Genomic DNA, 7,339 nt, shown 5'->3' with positions numbered 1-7,339 from the left:
AACCATTGAATGGGTTAGGAAAAAACAAAGTTGTGGTGGTGTGAGTAAGAACAGAACAGTGCACTAGCAACCGCTCCCAGACCCCCTTCCCCAGACCCCTGGAGAAGCAGAGGAACCTACCCTCCCTTAGCCGCCTCACGTTGAGTGTGAGCACCCGCTCTTGAAGGCATGTAAGCCAGCCCCTCGTGCCTTTATCTCCCATTTTACACAGCCAATGTTCCCACAGCCCGTTCCAATTTTCTATTAAACCATTGCTCTGAGAGTGACATGCAACACTGTACATCCGTCTGATGGGATGTTTCTCGGCCCACCGTGGAACAGCATGGTCGGTAAAGCGTGTCCCCTGGTCGGAGATGTAACCTGGCTGTCCAAACTGGTATAGAATCTTCAGTTCCAAACCTTAAACGGTGTCTTCAGCATTTCACCTACCACTGGGTATGCAAAGCATAGTCCCGAATAAGTGTCTACTCTGCTAACGACCCACTTACAGCCTCCGAGCGGTAGCAGCGTTGATCCAATCTCACCCACTGGCCAGCTATGTGCAGGGCGTGCCCACTGGGGAACTTTCCCCATAGCCAAATGCAGTGTCTGTCTCTTTAGCTGACAGTCGGAACAGGTCTTGCTGGCATTCCGTGCCTCACAGGGTGCAAGAGGAATACGCGTAGACTCAGCCTGTGCGCGCGCTGCTGCAGCTCCCCACAGCCACTCTTTGTATGGACCCCGGCGGCTGCCTCCAAGGGCCGCACCAGCAGGCCCACCTGGTGGCTACAGTCACCTCCCACTCCTAGAAAGGCTTCTTCTGATACAAACCAACATGGCCTGCTTTAACGTGCCCCTCAAATTCCCAGGGCAATATCCATATGGCCGTTGTCCACGTGGGCATTGCTTTCATAGTCCAGTTTCCCATTTCCTGTCTACGTGGCCACACAGTCAGGCCAGTATCCACAGCCCCAAGTCATAGGAACCCCAGCACGAGGGGCTTTCCTCACTGCTCCATTCTCCCGTCACTGCCCAGAAAAGGGCATGGAATTCAGCCCACTGAGATCACGTTTATCTCCTTCCTCCCAGCCAGTCTTGCCATCCCCTGGTCTTACTGCAGCAGCCCTCCAACCAGGATACTGTCCATGCCTCCTGGAACTGCCCTCTGTAAACCAAGCAGCTCTGTTGTTCAGCTGAGAGCTGCTCCTAGGGCACCGTCCATGCAGTTCCCCGGGGGCTCCAGTGTCGGTCCCAGAGGAGATGAGGCTGCCTGCTCGTGGATCCATGGGCGCCTCCTTGCATCCTCCTGGCAGCCTGCCCCTGCAGGAACGATATCAGTTTGATTATGGGACTCTTCTCGGCTCTGTTTTCCCCATTAGGGTGTTTCTCTGACATCACCCAACACGTATGGGTATCTCAGGTTTCAAAATTGTTTTACTTACTTCGGTCACTTAAGCAGTCTTGATTAATTCCCAACAGCATGTTCATAATTGTCTCCCAAGTGGTGTGTACCAGGCAGCACCATGTGGGAATTTTCTGGTCCAGAATCCCAAGGGTCACAGCTGGGAGGTGCTCGTTTTCTTTTTATTCCCACAAGCTGCAGTCTGCATGGGTGTGGGGGGCAGACACTTCCAAAATCCTGTCTCAGTGGGGGTCACAAGGGCCCGATGGTGTCAAGCACACAGCTGCCATGTATAGTTCTGACGTGGCCTGCTTCTGTTCAGGACCCCACTCAGATGCAGCTTTCTTTAATGGAGTCTTACACACAGGAGCTAGAAATAGTTCCCGGTGTGGAATGCGAGTCCTCCAAAACCCAAATAAATCAAGCAAGTGCTGGGCTTCTTGTTTGGACCTGGTGGGGGAGTGACAGCAGTTTATTGATAGTCACACTTCTGGAATATCCTGGGTGGCTCCTGCCCATGTTCTTCCTACGAATTTCACTGAGCAGGACCTTGGACCTTCGCTGGATTTATTAACCAGCCCTGGTTGGGCACGTATGTCCTTGTTGCATTCAAATGAGTCCTAGCCAGCTCCTCCGTTTCTGGTATTACCATAATGTCACCAACATCGTGTATTATTACACTCAAGCGTTGCGCCAAGTCCATATCCCTCCTGACCACGTGGTGACAATCAGCCGTGGAGCTCAGATCCCCGCCTAGCACAGCAGAGGCAAACTGGGATCCTTCCCACCTGAAGGCAAACCGGGCTCGGAGAAGAGAGCATCTGTAAGGTCCATCCAGGGGTACCAGCCTCCTCCAACCTGCTGTACTTTCTCTACGGCTGAGACCATGCCTGGAACTGCTGGGACCTTGGGCGGCACCCATTTCATTTAAGCTTGAATAGTCTCTATGTGCCGTCCACCTCTGCACAGGCCACACAGGACTACTGCACAGCAGATCTGCGGACAGCAGCGCTCCAGCTTCCAGCATGGCACTCCTAAGAATGGTGATATGTTTGTCAAGTTCCAGCCATTCCCAATTTAGCATGTCCGACTAAACAGGCCTGAGGGTGGGCTTACATGCCTTCTGTGTTACTGTATTAGGCAGGGGAAGCCAACCCCAGTCAGACACAGTATCCATCCCAATAATCCTTTCAGGTAAAGGGGACGCAACCACCTCAAGCAAAACGTGCTCAAACACTCAATTTTCATCCAAACTTCCACCTCAATACCATCAGCCACTGCATCTCCATATCCTCCCACTCTAACCTTAGCCCCTGCTAAGACTTCACCAACAGGTTTTGGTATCATAGTGCATTGGGCTCCTGTACCAAGGAGCCCCAGGGCCATTTTCCTCCTCCCCCTGGCCATTTTTCCCACATACATGCGAACGGTCTCAGGTCCCAGGCTGGGGTGCGGCCAGAAGACCCTGGCACTTTTGTCTATCTTTAGATTGATTAACCTGCCTGACCACCACTCCCGGGGATTCCCAGTCAGTTTCCTTATTGTAATCATGGACTTCAGGCTTTTTAAATTCCTCCGAACTGGGGTACACAGAGTGGAGTTTTTGGGGGGCTGTAATGTTGCAGCAACAACAGGGGTTCCCACCGGGTCACCCAATTTCTGGTAGTGCTGCATGAATACCTTTTTTCAACCCCAGCAGTGTCTGCTTGATTCACACAATTTTTCAAAGACCATCTGAAAACTCCCACTCACTTGGCCCGAGTCCCTTCACTCTCCCCTTTGTCTCTCCCCATCTTCCTAGTTATGCTCATGTTCTTGGTATCGTAAGACCCACGAGGGGAAGCTGAGGTAAGAAATCTGAGAAGCCTCCTCAAACTGCTCGATTTTGTAGCCGTCAGGTTACATGGGCTGCCCATGTACTGGGACCCTTAGCCTCAGCGCTCACCGTGACCTGTGTACCAGGACCATTCAGTGGGGGCCTACCTCGGTCACTGCAAAGCCAGTCCCACATAGGAAGCATTAGCAGCTCTTCCATCTGGGGTGCTCCATCTGCACTTAGAGGGGCGGCTGGGCAGTCCCCCTTCTCAGGACATACAGACCTCACAGTGGCTTTTACACAGTCCGCCAGGCAGGCTGTTCCCTCGGGAATAACCTCCCGTGTGTCTGGATCACTCCCAGCCCCCTGTGATTGCCCAAGAGGGAGAGAGGGTCCCGCATCAGCCCAAACACGCCCTGCCACTCGGAGGCATTCAAAACCAGACACGGCCCCCAGGCTGGGGCCCTCACGATGCCCTTTACTAAAGGTTCTTCAGGAAGCTGGGGACACCGGTCCGCACAGGGAGCCAGTTCCCTTACACTATGTTCCCTGCTTTCACACATTTCCTGGCTTTTGCCTCCTCCTACATTATTTTCTTGGCGACTAGAGGTCTTAGAGGTACTTTGTGTTGCTTGACACCATTTTCCCTTTCTAGGCGGCTTTGAGGCTCATGGCCGAGGCTCAGGTTGACCCAAATCCCAGCTTGGTTCCGCATCAAGCCCTGACCCAGCACTTTCTTTCATTTTCATTTTGACTATTACAGATAACAACAACCAGGGAAAGGATTATTTAGCCTGCTTCTTACTCATCTGCTCTTCCTTACATAGGCACCAAGCCAACTCCTTAGGAGGTGGGTCCACTGCTATTTCTAAATTCCACTGCTAACTTTTACCCTTTAGTAGCCAATTTTAGGGCAGCTGCTCCTTCATACCAAGGGTGAGTGGGCAGCCGTCCAGGCATCAAAGGTTCCTCATTCTCTGCCCTTCCATTCTTCCTCTTCAAAAACCACGTATTTCAGAGCACGTGGGCAATTCTAGCAAATCCCAGCACCGTGACATCAAATGTGTTTTCTCACATCATAATACAACTCCTTTTGAGTTTGCGGACATGATTCCAGCACTGCACGTGCATGTGCGTGCATGTGTGTATGTGAATGTGAGATCTCACAGACACCAGGCAATTCTTAAACACTGGCAGGGTGTCTGAGAACTCAACTCAGTTCTAATGGCATCTGCCTGGAGACGGCACCAGATTCCCCAGGTGAAGGGCTCCATCCTACAAGACTCCCCACCTGCCCCTCCAGATGCCTGTCACAGGCCCCAGTCAGTGACCTGTGCTTCTACAGAACTGGCTACAGATTGCAGGTTCCGATGTCCTCCCACTTAGATTTGATTAATTTGCTAGAGGGGTCACAGAACTCAGAAAAACACATTTAGCAGTTTAAAAACGGGTGCCCTAAAGAATGCAATTTAACAGCCAAATGAAGACACACGTAGGGCAAGCTCCCAAATAAAGGAGGTTCTATCCTTGCGGAGTTTGGGGCCTGGGGACTAGCTCTGTTACACACGGAATCCTTTTGGTTCCCCAAGCGAGGAAGCTCTCTCCGACAGAGAAGCAGGATCCCGAGAGAGAGATACCCATCTCACTGATGTTGCTGAGGGCTTCACTGTATAGTCATGACTGACTCTACCATTGGCTGATTCAACCTCCAGCCCTCACCATCAGGTGGGGTCTAAAAGTCTCTCATTAACATGACAAGACTCTGACTTCACCTTTAAGGCTCTGCAGTGTTTTCAGGAAGTGTGGAAGAAGAAGAAATATACCTGGCAATTATATATTTGGGTTACTGAATGACCAAGTATGTATGTTGTATAATTGATTATATCACAATATTCAAAACAATGTTCATTACTTGTGTTATGCTCACTGCTGTGCCAGGCCAGGGGAGTACAATCATGCAAGACCAGTCTTCTGCATGGAAGGAAGACCAAAGTCAACAAAGTGAGAAAAAAGATAAACAAGACAAGATCCAGTTGTAACCAGTTACATTAAGTCACTAAACAGGGCACTGAGATAGCAGTTCATGACGGGAAGGAGGACCAGGCCAAAGGAAGTCATTTCCAGGAGGTCACATATAGGCTGAGACCAGAAAGGGGAATTTCAACAATACAATAAAACGGTCATGCATCATGATCAAGTGGGATTTACTCTGGGGATGCAAGGATAGTTTAATATCCACAATTAATCAATTTGACACATCACAGCAACAAAATGAAGGATAAAAAGATGGTCATCTCAACACATGCAGAAAAACTTTTGACAAAATTCAATATACATTTATGATAAAAATTTGAAACAAAGTGGGTATGAAGAGAACACACCTAAACATAAAAACAGACATATATGACAAACCCACAGCTATCATACTCGACAGTGCAAAGTTGAAAGCTTTTCTCTGAGAACAGGAACAAATCAAGGATACCCTCTCTTGCCATTTTTGTTCAACATTATACTCAAAGTCCTAGCCATAGCAATTAGCCAAGAAAAATAAAACATGTTCATATTGGAAAGGAAGTAGTAAAACTGTCACTATCTGCAGATGGTTTCATGCTATATGTAGAAAACTCAAAAGCATCCACCAAAAATGTATTAGAAGTAGTAAATGAATTCAATAAAGGTGCAGGATACAAAATCAATATTCAAAAGTCTGTTGTGTTTCTATACACTAAGAATGATTGCAAAATAGAAGAAATTATAAAATCATTCCTACTTACAAATGCAGCAGAAAGAATAAAATACCTAGGAATCAATTTAACCACAGAAGTAAAATAACCATATGCTCAAAACCACAAAATACTGATGAAATAAGCTGAAATTATTCATTTGAACTTACGCAAATAAGCGGAAAGATAAACCCCGCTCATGGATTGGAAGAATTAGCATTGTGATAATGTCCATACTATGGAAAGCAGACTACAGATTCAATGCAATCTCTGTCAAAGTACTCATAGCACAAGAAGATATTACAATGCTAGGAGCTACATTACCTATGCTATATTTCCATCCCTGTGACTAAATTATTTTATAATTTGAAGAATGTACCAAGGTATCCCCTTCACCAATAAAAAGAGAATATAAAGAAGGTTAGAGTCCTGAAAAAAAAATACCTATCATACTCTTCACAGAGCCAGAATAATCCCAAAATGTCTGTGGAACCACAAAAGACCCCAAACAGCCAAACCAATACTGAGAAACAACAAAGCTGGAAGTATGATGCTCCCCAATTTCTAACTATACTACAAAGCTGTAGTAATCCAAACATTATGGTATTGGCACAAAAATAGATCCTTATATCAATGGAACAAACTAAAGAGCCCAGAATTAAATCCACACTTACATGGTCAGGTAGTTTATGACAAAGGAGGTAAGAATATATAATGGGAAAAAATCTCTTCAATAAATGGTGTGGGTTATACTGGACAGCTACATAAAAGGAGGACCACTTTCCTAAAACATATCCAAAAGGAAACTCAAAATGAATTAAAGACTTAAATGTAAGACCTGATACCACAAAATTCTTGGAAGAAAATATGGGCAGCAAGCTCTTTGACTCTGCTCTTAGCAACAGTTTTTTTCTACCTCTCTCCCGAGTCGATGACAATAAAAGCTAAAATAAACAAATGGGACTCCATCCAACTAAAACGCTCTGTACTGTGAAGGACACCATCAACCATACAGAAGAATAATGTACTCAATGGTAGAAGATGTCTGCACATGACATATTCAATTTTGGGGTTAACATGTAAAACATACAAAGTACTCCCTACAACTACTAATGAAAACGTAATCCAATTTAAAAAATGGGCAGATGACCTAGATAGGCATTTTTCCCAGGAAGACATGTAGATGGCCAACCGACACATGGAAAGAGTCTCAGTATCACTAATCGTCAGGGAAACACAAATCAAAACTACAATGAGATCTCAATTCAAATCTTTTAGAATGGAAGTTTGAATCGGAGACAAAAAGTAACTATACAAGGATGTGGAGAAAAAGGAACCCTTGATTGTTTGGGAATAGGAATTGGTGTATCCAATGTGAAGAACAGTATGGAGGCTCCTCAAACAATTCAAAATAAAACT

General features: G+C 46.6%; 1 long non-coding RNA gene across 1 annotated transcript; it reads right to left on the bottom strand.

Moving 5' to 3' along the window:
• Positions 1-225: 225 nt before the first annotated feature.
• Positions 226-2,960, bottom strand: LOC130679886 (uncharacterized). The gene is made up of 2 exons (XR_008992880.1): positions 1,422-2,960; positions 226-1,299 (listed from the first exon to the last, which is right to left on the bottom strand). It is a non-coding gene; the product is annotated as an uncharacterized LOC130679886 (long non-coding RNA).
• Positions 2,961-7,339: the final 4,379 nt, after the last annotated feature.

The sequence above is a fragment of the Manis pentadactyla genome, chromosome 12 (genome assembly GCF_030020395.1).
Source record: "Manis pentadactyla isolate mManPen7 chromosome 12, mManPen7.hap1, whole genome shotgun sequence".
Taxonomy (NCBI): domain Eukaryota; kingdom Metazoa; phylum Chordata; class Mammalia; order Pholidota; family Manidae; genus Manis; species Manis pentadactyla.
This window is presented reverse-complemented; position numbering and strand designations above follow the sequence as displayed.